We start from the raw sequence: 12,003 nt of genomic DNA, 5'->3' as shown, positions 1-12,003 counted from the left end.
GATTCTCCTCAGTATATACACATAGAGGTGAGGTGGAGTCTCCTCAGTATATACACCTAGAGGGGTGGTAGATTCTCCTCAGTATATACACATAGAGGGGAGGTAGATTCTCTGCAGTATAAACACATAGAGGTGAGGTGGATTCTCCTCAGTATATACACATAAAGGGCGTGGTAGATTCTCCTTAGTATATACACATAGAGGTGAGGTGGATTCTCCTCAGTATATACACATAGAGGTGAGGTAGATTCTCCTCAGTATATACACAGAGAGGTGAGGTAGATTCTCCTCAGCATATACACATAGAGGGTAGGTAGATTCTCCTTAGTATATACACAGAGAGGTGAGGTAGACTCTCCTCAGTATATACACACAGAGGTGAGGTAGATTCTCCTCAGTATATACACAGAGAGGTGAGCTAGACTCTCCTGAGTATATACACATAGAGGTGAGGTAGATTCTCCTCAGTATATACACATAGAGGTAAGGTAGATTCTCCTCAGTATATATATACATAGAGGTGAGGCAGACTCTCCTCAGTATATACACAGAGAGGTAGATTCTCCTCAGTATATACATAGAGGGGAGGTAGATTCTCCTCAGTATACACACATAGAGGGGACGTAGATTCTCGTCAGTATAAAAATCATTTCCCTTGGCTTTATGGTTTCTGAGAAAAGGACTATGTCATATATCGTACATACCTGCACAGTTTTTCACGCTTAAAATTGAATATTGAAGTTGCACCCCCTTTACTTTTCCCATTTAGGATGTAAAGAATGCTTCTGCTAAATTTTTAATTTGAATGACATCGAGAAGTTAGATAATCCGATTAGGTACACAACATGGGGGGGGGGGGGGTCACTTACTTTTTCAGTTAGAATTGAATAATCAACTTGCGGCCCTTTTACTTTTCCTATTCACGACCTGAGGAATGCTCGTGCCAAATTTCACGTTTGTGCGGTACAGATGTGTGTTATTATGTACATTACATCGGGGGTCATTAATTTTGCAATTAGAATTGAATAATCAAGTTGCAGCCCTGATTCTTTTCCCATTTAGGGCCTAAACAATGGTTGTGCTAAATTTCATGTTTGTACAACACCAGGAAGGTAGAGAATTAGTGTTGAGTCAGTCAGTCAGGTCTTTCGTCTTTATAAATATAGATGAAAGTTATATTTTAGAAAAATTGATTTTGGAGTTTATGCCTTTTGGCATTTGCTTTGACTTATGTATTGTAACCTCTTTTTCCGCTTGTGTAGAGCTTGTTGACCACTAGACGCCTCTATAACGCAGAGAAGAGATTTCACTCCGTTACCAGAGTCTGAGAGGGGCGCATTATTGGGATGTGAGAAGCTGGATGGTCGTATCGATGAATTGTCCCCCACCGACCATTCTGACCAGACTGTTAGGAGGTGCTGGGACCAGTGGATGGGGGCACACAAGGTGACTGAGCTCAGGACGCCCCCTACAGACCACCAGTAGGGAGGAGCGTCTGACCAGACTGTTAGGGGGTGTTGGGACCAGTGGATGGGGGCACACAAGGTGACTGAGCTCAGGACGCCCCCTACAGACCACCAGTAGGGAGGAGCGTCTGACCAGACTGTTAGGAGGTGTTGGGACCAGTGGATGTGTGAAGGCATACAAGGCGACTGGGCTCAGGACGCCCCCTATAGACCATAAGTAGAGAGGAGCGTCTGACCAGACTGTTAGGGGGTTTTGGGACCAGTGGATGTGTGAGGGCACACAAGGGGACTGAGCTCAGGATGCCCCCTACAGACCACCAGTAGGGAGGAGCATCTGACCAGACTGTTAGGAGGTGTTGGGACCAGTGGATGTGTGAGGGCACACAAGGTGACCGAGCTCAGGACGCCCCCTACAGACCACCAGTAGGGAGGAGCGTCTGACCAGACTGTTAGGGGGTGTTGGGACCAGTGGATGTGTAAGGGCACACAAGGTGACCAGGCTCAGGACGCCCCCTACAGACCACCAGTAGGGAGGAGCGTCTGACCAGACTGTTAGGGGGTGTTGGGACCAGTGGATGTGTGAGGGCACATAAGGTGACCGGGCTCAGTACCCCCGACAGACCACCAGTAGAGAAAAGGATTTTACCAGACTGTTAGGAGGTGTTGGGACCAGTGGATGGTGGCACACAAGATGACCGGGATCAAGACGCCCCCGACAGACCACCAGTAGAATGGAGCATCTCACCAGGCTGTTGGAGGTGTTGGGACCAGTGGATGTGTGAGGGCACACAAGGCAACTGGGCTAAGGCCCCCCCGACAGACCACCAGTAGAGAGGACCGTTTGACCTCCAACTGTTTCGTTGTCTGTCATCCAGAGACAGGGAGAGCCATTGTTACACTCCTGTGTCTGTCTGAACCATTTCCAGGCGCTTGGCTGAAGGACATTTAGTCTCACGGCCCCCATTACATGTTCAGCCTCTGACACCCACTATGCCTCTGTTTGCACTGGTGTCATGAACAATGAAACTAGATGGTATGGAAGAACCAGGTTCTCTTCAGTGATGAATCCAGGTACAGTTTTGGCGCTGACGACGGACATGTTTGTTGTGCTGCAGAATTTGCTATGGAAATTTCCGCTGAGGACATTCTGCAGCATTTCTGCCACATGTAAACATACCCCAGCGGTAACAGTGACCCCCCCATAACGGCCCCCAGTAGTAATAAGGACATCCTACAGTGGCTCCAGTAGTAATAGTGACATCCTACAGTGGCCCCAGTAGTAATAGTGACATCCCACAGCGGGCCTAGTAGTAATAGTGACATCCCACAGCGGCCCCAGTAGTAATAGTGACATCCCACAGTGGCCCCAGTAGTAATAGTGACATCCCACAGTGGCCCCAGCTATAATAGTGACATCCCACAGTGGCCCCAGTAGTAATAGTGACATCCCACAGTGGCCCCAGCTATAATAGTGACATCCCACAGTGGCCCCAGTAGTAATAGTGACATCCCACAGTGGCCCCAGTAGTAATAGTGACATCCCACAGTGGCCCCAGTAGTAATAGTGACATCCCACAGAGGCCCTAGTAGTAATAGTGACATCCCACAGCGGCCCTAGTAGTAATAGTGACATCCCATAGTGGCCCCCGTAGTAATAGTGCCCCCCTAAGACCAATGTACTTACCCCCTCCTCCTCGTGGAAGTGCCGCTGCTCCTCTGCTTGGGGCTGCTAGCAGCGCTGATCCCAGATGCGCAGCTGAGTGATTAAGGGCAGGTGAGTCGCGGCACCCTTGACAGTATTCACTAACGTGGTGAGCGGCCGACGGCGGCAAGTGCCAGCAGGGAGGGCTCTGCGTGCCGCCTCTGGCACGCGTGCCATAGGTTCGCCATCACTGATCTAGAGGTTGAGTTACAGCAAATGTGGAGCGACATGCCGCAGGGTACCATACAGAACCTGTATGCCTCCCGTATCACATCTTCTATCTAAGCTGGAGGCGGTACAACAGGGTACTAGAGCATCCATGGCCGTCTGTATCACATCTTGTATCCAAGCTAGAGGTGGTACAACTGGGTACTATAGCCTCCATGCTCCATGTATCTCATCTTGCATCCAAGCTAGAGGCGGCACAACAGGATACTAGAGCCTCCCTACAGGGGTCCGTTCTACACAATAAATGTTCCTTTTGCTCTGATATTGCCATCACTTACTTATATCAATTTTACAATCACACAGAGAAAGTTTTATTCATTCCGACAACTTCTAGGGTAGGGATGTTACTGATGATGAGTGTGTATATATATATATACCTATCCCAGGGCAGGGATTGTTTATGACAATGAGTGTACTCCAGCAGGACCGACTGCACCACTCGTGACTACAGTCAACTATTGGCCATTGCAAATGATCATTCACGTTACTCTTCCAAGCAATGGTTGCCCAAAATCAGTTATTTCGAGAGGCCATCAGGTCATGTGACTCGGTGGCACTTATTGGCAGGTTGGGGGCATTTCTACCTCATTATTTAGCACCGATACCTCAGATATAAGCTTGATTTTTGGAGCATTGGAGCACATTTACCTCGACTGGCGTTTTGTTCCCTCGTCTAAGTAAAGGGTGTGTCGGCATTCCTGCGACAAATGTGGTAAGTGACCTCAGTTCCACCACCTGGCGGTACTTCACTGGTTAATCCAGCTGTAGGAGCTTTTTAGAAAGTATTTTCTTACACTTGCTGCTATTGACATGAGTTATGGGTAAGTTAGAAGCTGGCGCTGACTTGCACAGGTCCCCACTGGCGCAGATTACCCACCTCTGGTTTAATCCTCCAACACGGAGCCACCTAATAATGATTGATGAGGGGGTAAGGTGACTCTAAAAATAACGTCTGCTCTGTGACCTCCTAAATCTCCACCAGATGCTTCAGTCAAGAATGCTAAATGTGACCCCTCAGCCTTCACCTCTCTCAGACCCAGTGAAAATCAAGTGCGTCGGGTCTGTTGGGTCCCCAGTGGAATATATGTAACCTATACAGTCAGGACTTCAAAGAGCGAACAGAGTCCCGCACTACCCAGCAGGCACCGGGCTGAGAGGAATTGGACAGAAAGACGCATTCAGCGGGCTTTACTGGAGCATTTGGGCATGAAATAACCTGACAGACCGCAGTAGTGTGAGGCTGATGGAGAGGGATTAAACATTTTAGGGGGGCACAACTATTTGTGGTCTGAGGGCCACATTGCTATACTCAACCACTTCGAAGGACCGCAAGGGTATTCCCATCTGAGGCATTCATGGTAGTATGTGCCATAATAAATCAAAATAAAATCTACTTTCAAGACTCCCGCCGATTGAGAGAATGGGGGTCACCTTACTGTAGATTATCGATATCCGGGTAAGGCCCAATGTCCACGGGCGGATCTGATTTGCGGAATTTGTATGGAAGATCTGCAAATGAAGCCGCCACAGGGATACATGGGCGTCCGCAAGTGAGCTAGAGCATGCGGATTTTACTGGAAAAAAAAAATCACAGCATGCTCCATTTCACTGCGGATCCCGCATGGACGGTGTCCATTGAGGTCAACGGAAGCCATCCGTCCCATGGACCGTCCCCGGATTCTGCAGAAAGCATAAGTTGAAAAAAACAAACTCCACTGCGCACGTTCGGCGGTGTACCGGACTGCGCTTCAACACACATCCACAGTGAAGAAAAGAGGAGACCCGGACGGGTAAGTAGATTCCCGTAGTGTCCTCGGCCGCGGGCAGGGTTGGATTCTGCTGTGGATTCCTGCATGTAGAATCCAATCCGCCCGTGGACATGAGGCCTAACAGACTAGACTACACAGGGCACCCTTAGTACTTGTCCTAATATATAGGGACCAGACATGACTACACAGGACACCCTTAGTACTTGTCCTAATATATAGGAGACCCAGACATGACTACACAGGACACCCTTAGTACTTGTCCTAATATATATAGACCAGACATGGCTACACAGGACACCCTTAGTACTTGTCCTAATATATAGGGACCAGACATAACTACACAGGACACCCTTAGTACTTGTCCTAATATATAGGGACCAGACATGACTACACAGGGCACCCTTAGTACTTGTCCTAGGTCATAGGGACCCTCACTCTCCACCTCACCATACCGGTCACATCTGCAGTCCTTTACCTTCTGTATCACCCCATTACTTGTAGTATGTAAGCTCGTTGGAGCAGTTTTCTTTTAAAATCCCTAGAGTCCAGAATCTTCTCCACCTCGTATTCCTCTTCCCCTCTGACTTCCACCATTGGAGCAGGTGGCTTAGTTCTTCCCAGAAAGAGATTTTCTTTAAATTGTTTCAGGAGTGACACATGAAAAACAGGGTGGATCCTCAGGCCATCAGGAAGATCCAGACAGAATGCCACTTGGCCTTCCTTTGCTGTGATCGGGAACGGCCCAATAAACTTTTGCCCAAGTTTGGGAAAAGGTACTTGGGTCTTAAGGTTTTTGGTAGATAAGCATACTTTATCTCCTACCTGGAAGGTAGGAGAGGCTTTGCCGTCTCTATCCGCTGTTTACTTGTAATTCTCCTGAGACTCTCATAGTACCTCTTTTTCCTGAGTTTCTTGTAACGCTATCAGTTTGTGGGTGACAATTGGAACAGGAGGATTGACAGGAGACCTGGAATAAAGATGGGATGTATTCCATAATTTAAAAAAAACAAACAAAAAAAAACGGACTCTGAGAGGTGGAACTGTGCCTGGCATTGTGGTAGGTGAATTCCGCCATCGGTAGATAATCCACCCAATCATCCTGGAGGTGGATAGTAAAGCAGTAGAGATATTGCTCTAGAGTATTGCTCTAGAGTTTGGTTTGTTCTCTCGGTCTGACCATTGGACTAGGGATAGAAAGCAGAAGACGGTAACAGTGATCCCTAGGGCCTTACAGAAGTTCTTGCAGAATCTTGATGTGAACGGATCCATCAAGAATCCCATGTAGTCTAAATATTTCCCTGATCACCAATTTCGTAGTGTGTGGGATTTCCATTGATGGAGATAAAATGAGCCATTTTTTGTGAGTCGGTCCACCACAATCAGGGGGAAAGATCACCAATAAAGTCAATAGATATAGGTCCCTAAGTCCTGAATGAGACTGGAAGTGGTTGCAGGAGCCCCAAAGGTCGAGCTTGTGGTGTTTTGTTTCGTGCATACGTTTCACAAGAGGTGACATACTTTTTTACATCACCCTTGCAAATACCCCACCAGAAGGAACGAAGCATGAGTTCCAAGGTTTGTGTGATTCCGAGATGGCCAGCAAGTTTGAAATCATGGAACAGTCTAAGGGTTTCGAGTCGATCAGTATCCGGAACATACAGTTGGTCCCCTTTCATCCAAAACCCCTTTTTATAAGGAAGGTCCATGTCCTGAGAGGGATGATTGCGGAAAAGGTCATTTTCATAACCTTTTTTGAACTTTGTTAGTAGTTCTTTTGAGTTAAGAATACCCAGGAAATTTGGGGGGGACAAAATAGTACAGTCTGTGTTAGACCTTTTTCAGGTTTAGCAAGAATCTTGGACAAGGTGTTGGCCTTGCCATTTCTGGAACCAGGCCAGTAGGACACATAGAATCTTAGAATGGTAGAGTTGGAAGGGACCTCCAGGATCATCGGCTCCAACCCCCTGCACAGTGCAGGATCACTAAATCATCCCAGACAGATATTTGTCCAGCCTTTGTTTGAAGACTTCCATTGGGGGAGAACTCACCACCTCCTGTATAAAGTTGAATCTGAATAAGAACAAGGCCCATTGTGCTTGTCTCGACGATAGTCTCTTTGCTGTACAGAGAAATTATAGATTCTTATGGTCAGTAAGAACTGTTACAGGAGGATGGGCTGCTTCCAGGAGGTGTCCCCGTTCCAAGAAGTCAACTTTGATGGTTAAAAGTTCCTCTTTTCCAATGTCATAGTTTCTTTCTGCAGGCGATAAGGTATAAGACAAAAATGTACTTGGATGCAGCTGTATTTTATCTCCGATACGTTGAGACAATATAGCTCTTACAGCAGAGTTAGAGGCATCTACCTCAATGACAAAAGGAAGTTCAGGATTTGGTTGGACCAGTACGGGTGCAGAAATGAAAAGAGTCTTGAGTTTCTCAAAAGCAACCAGCGCCTCTGAGGACCATGAAAGCGCTTGTGCTTTCTTTGTGAGGGAGGTGATAGGTAAGATGATCTTAGAGAAGTCTTTTAAAATTTTCTGTAGAAGTTCGCAAATCCGATAAGGATAAGTTTCAAAACAACTCGTTAATAAAGTGTTGAAATGTGGCAGAAACATTGCAAAGGCCCAAAAGCATAACCAGGTATTTAAAATGTCCATATCTCAATCTAAAAGTAACCTTCCATTCATTCCCTGAACAAATACGAAAAAGATTGTACGCTCCTTTTCTTGGATCCAGTTTGGTTAAGATTTTGGCAGAACGGAGTCTTTCTAGACACGCTGAAACTTGGGTTACAGGATAATGACACGCTGATACTTGGGGGACGGGATAATGACAGGCTGATACTTGGGAGGTGGGATAATGACACGTTGATACTTGGGGGACAGGATAATGACACGCTGAAACCTGGGTTACAGGATAATGACCCGCTGATACTTGGTGGACGGGATAATGACACGCTGATACTTGGGGGACGGGATAATGACACGTTGATACTTGGGGGACAGGATAATGACACGCTGAAACCAGGGTTACAGGACAATGACACGCTGATACTTGGTGGACGGGATAATGACACGTTGATACTTGGGGGATGGGATAATGACACGTTGATACTTGGGGGACAGGATAATGACACGCTGAAACTTGGGTTACAGGATAATGACACGCTGACACTTGGGGGACGGGATAATGACAGGCTGATACTTGGGGGACGGGATAATGACACGCTGACACTTGGGGGACAGGATAATGACACACTGAAACTTGGGGGACGGGATAATGACACGCTGATACTTGGGGGACGGGATAATGACACGGTGACACTTGGGGGACAGGATAATGACACCCTGACACTTGGGGGACGGGATAATGACAGTCTGACACTTGGGGGACAGGATAATGACACGCTGACACTTGGGGGATGGGATAATGACACGCTGACACTTGGGGGACGGGATAATGACAGGCTGATACTTGGGGGATGGGGTAATGACACGCTGATACTTGGGGGACGGGATAATGACAGTCTGACACTTGGGGGACGGGATAATGACACGCTGACACTTGGGGGATGGGATAATGACACGCTGATACTTGCGGGACGGGATAATGACACGCTGACACTTGGGGGATGGGATAATGACACACTGATACTTGGGGGACAGGATAATGACACACTGACACTTGGGGGACGGAATAATGACACGCTGATACTTGAGGGACAGGATAATGACACGCTGATACTTGGTGGACGGGATAATGACACGCGGACACTTGGGGGAAGGGATAATGACACACTGATACTTGGGGGATGGGATAATGACACGCTGACACTTGGGGGACGGGATAATGGCACGCTGACACTTGGGGGACGGGATAATGACACGCTGACACTTGGGGGACGGGATAATGACACGTTGACACTTGGGGGACAGGATAATGACACCCTGACACTTGGGGGATGGGATAATGACACACTGAAACTTGGGGGATGGGATAATGACACGCTGATACTTGGGGGACGGGATAATGACACACTGAAACTTGGGGGATGGGATAATGACACGCTGATACTTGGGGGACGGGATAATGACACGCTGATACTTGGGGGACGGGATAATGACACGGTGACACTTGGGGGACAGGATAATGACACACTGAAACTTGGGGGACGGGATAATAACACGCTGACACTGGGGGGACGGGATAATGACACGCTGACACTTGGGGGACGGGATAATGGCAGGCTGACACTTGGGGGACAGGATAATGACACGCTGACACTTGGGGGACAGGATAATGACACGCTGACACTTGGGGGACGGGATAATGGCAGGCTGACACTTGGGGGATGGGATAATGACACGCTGACACTTGGGGGACGGGATAATGACACGCTGATACTTGGGGGACGGGATAATGACACGCTGATACTTGGGGGACGGGATAATGACACGGTGACACTTGGGGGACAGGATAATGACACACTGAAACTTGGGGGACGGGATAATGACACGCTGATACTTGGGGGACGGGATAATGACACGGTGACACTTGGGGGACGGGATAATGACACCCTGACACTTGGGGGACGGGATAATGACAGTCTGACACTTGGGGGACAGGATAATGACACGCTGACACTTGGGGGATGGGATAATGACAGTCTGACACTTGGGGGACAGGATAATGACACGCTGACACTTGGGGGACGGGATAATGATAGTCTGACACTTGGGGGACAGGATAATGACACGCTGACACTTGGGGGATGGGATAATGACACGCTGATACTTGCGGGACGGGATAATGACACGCTGACACTTGGGGGATGGGATAATGATACACTGATACTTGGGGGACAGGATAATGACACGCTGACACTTGGGGGACGGAATAATGACACGCTGATACTTGAGGGACAGGATAATGACACGCTGATACTTGGTGGACGGGATAATGACACGCGGACACTTGGGGGAAGGGATAATGACACACTGATACTTGGGGGATGGGATAATGACACACTGACACTTGGGGGACGGGATAATGGCACGCTGACACTTGGGGGACGGGATAATGACACGCTGACACTTGGGGGACGGGATAATGACACGTTGACACTTGGGGGACAGGATAATGACACCCTGACACTTGGGGGATGGGATAATGACACACTGAAACTTGGGGGATGGGATAATGACACGCTGATACTTGGGGGACGGGATAATGACACACTGAAACTTGGGGGATGGGATAATGACACGCTGATACTTGGGGGACGGGATAATGACACGCTGATACTTGGGGGACGGGATAATGACACGGTGACACTTGGGGGACAGGATAATGACACACTGAAACTTGGGGGACGGGATAATAACACGCTGACACTGGGGGGACGGGATAATGACACGCTGACACTTGGGGGACAGGATAATGACACGCTGACACTTGGGGGACGGGATAATGGCAGGCTGACACTTGGGGGATGGGATAATGACACGCTGACACTTGGGGGACGGGATAATGACACGCTGATACTTGGGGGACGGGATAATGACAGTCTGACACTTGGGGGACAGGATAATGACACGCTGACACTTGGGGGATGGGATAATGACAGTCTGACACTTGGGGGACAGGATAATGACACGCTGACACTTGGGGGACGGGATAATGATAGTCTGACAGTTGGGGGACAGGATAATGACACGCTGACACTTGGGGGATGGGATAATGACACGCTGATACTTGCGGGACGGGATAATGACACGCTGACACTTGGGGGATGGGATAATGACACACTGATACTTGGGGGACAGGATAATGACACGCTGACACTTGGGGGACGGAATAATGACACGCTGATACTTGAGGGACAGGATAATGACACGCTGATACTTGGTGGACGGGATAATGACACGCGGACACTTGGGGGAAGGGATAATGACACACTGATACTTGGGGGATGGGATAATGACACGCTGACACTTGGGGGACAGGATAATGGCACGCTGACACTTGGGGGGCGGGATAATGACACGCTGACACTTGGGGGACGGGATAATGACACGTTGACACTTGGGGGACAGGATAATGACACCCTGACACTTGGGGGATGGGATAATGACACGCTGATACTTGGGGGACGGGATAATGACACACTGAAACTTGGGGGATGGGATAATGACACGCTGATACTTGGGGGACGGGATAATGACACGCTGATACTTGGGGGACGGGATAATGACACGGTGACACTTGGGGGACAGGATAATGACACACTGAAACTTGGGGGACGGGATAATAACACGCTGACACTGGGGGGACGGGATAATGACACGCTGACACTTGGGGGACGGGATAATGGCAGGCTGACACTTGGGGGACAGGATAATGACACGCTGACACTTGGGGGACGGGATAATGGCAGGCTGACACTTGGGGGATGGGATAATGACACGCTGACACTTGGGGGACGGGATAATGACACGCTGATACTTGGGGGACGGGATAATGACACGCTGATACTTGGGGGACGGGATAATGACACGGTGACACTTGGGGGACAGGATAATGACACACTGAAACTTGGGGGACGGGATAATGACACGCTGATACTTGGGGGACGGGATAATGACACCCTGACACTTGGGGGACGGGATAATGACAGTCTGACACTTGGGGGACAGGATAATGACACCCTGACACTTGGGGGACGGGATAATGACAGTCTGACACTTGGGGGACAGGATAATGACACGCTGACACTTGGGGGATGGGATAATGACAGTCTGACACTTGGGGGGCAGGATAATGACACGCTGACACTTGG

Source organism: Eleutherodactylus coqui, chromosome 13 (assembly GCF_035609145.1).
Source record: "Eleutherodactylus coqui strain aEleCoq1 chromosome 13, aEleCoq1.hap1, whole genome shotgun sequence".
Lineage (NCBI taxonomy): Eukaryota > Metazoa > Chordata > Amphibia > Anura > Eleutherodactylidae > Eleutherodactylus > Eleutherodactylus coqui.
Note: the sequence above shows the minus strand (reverse complement) of the source record.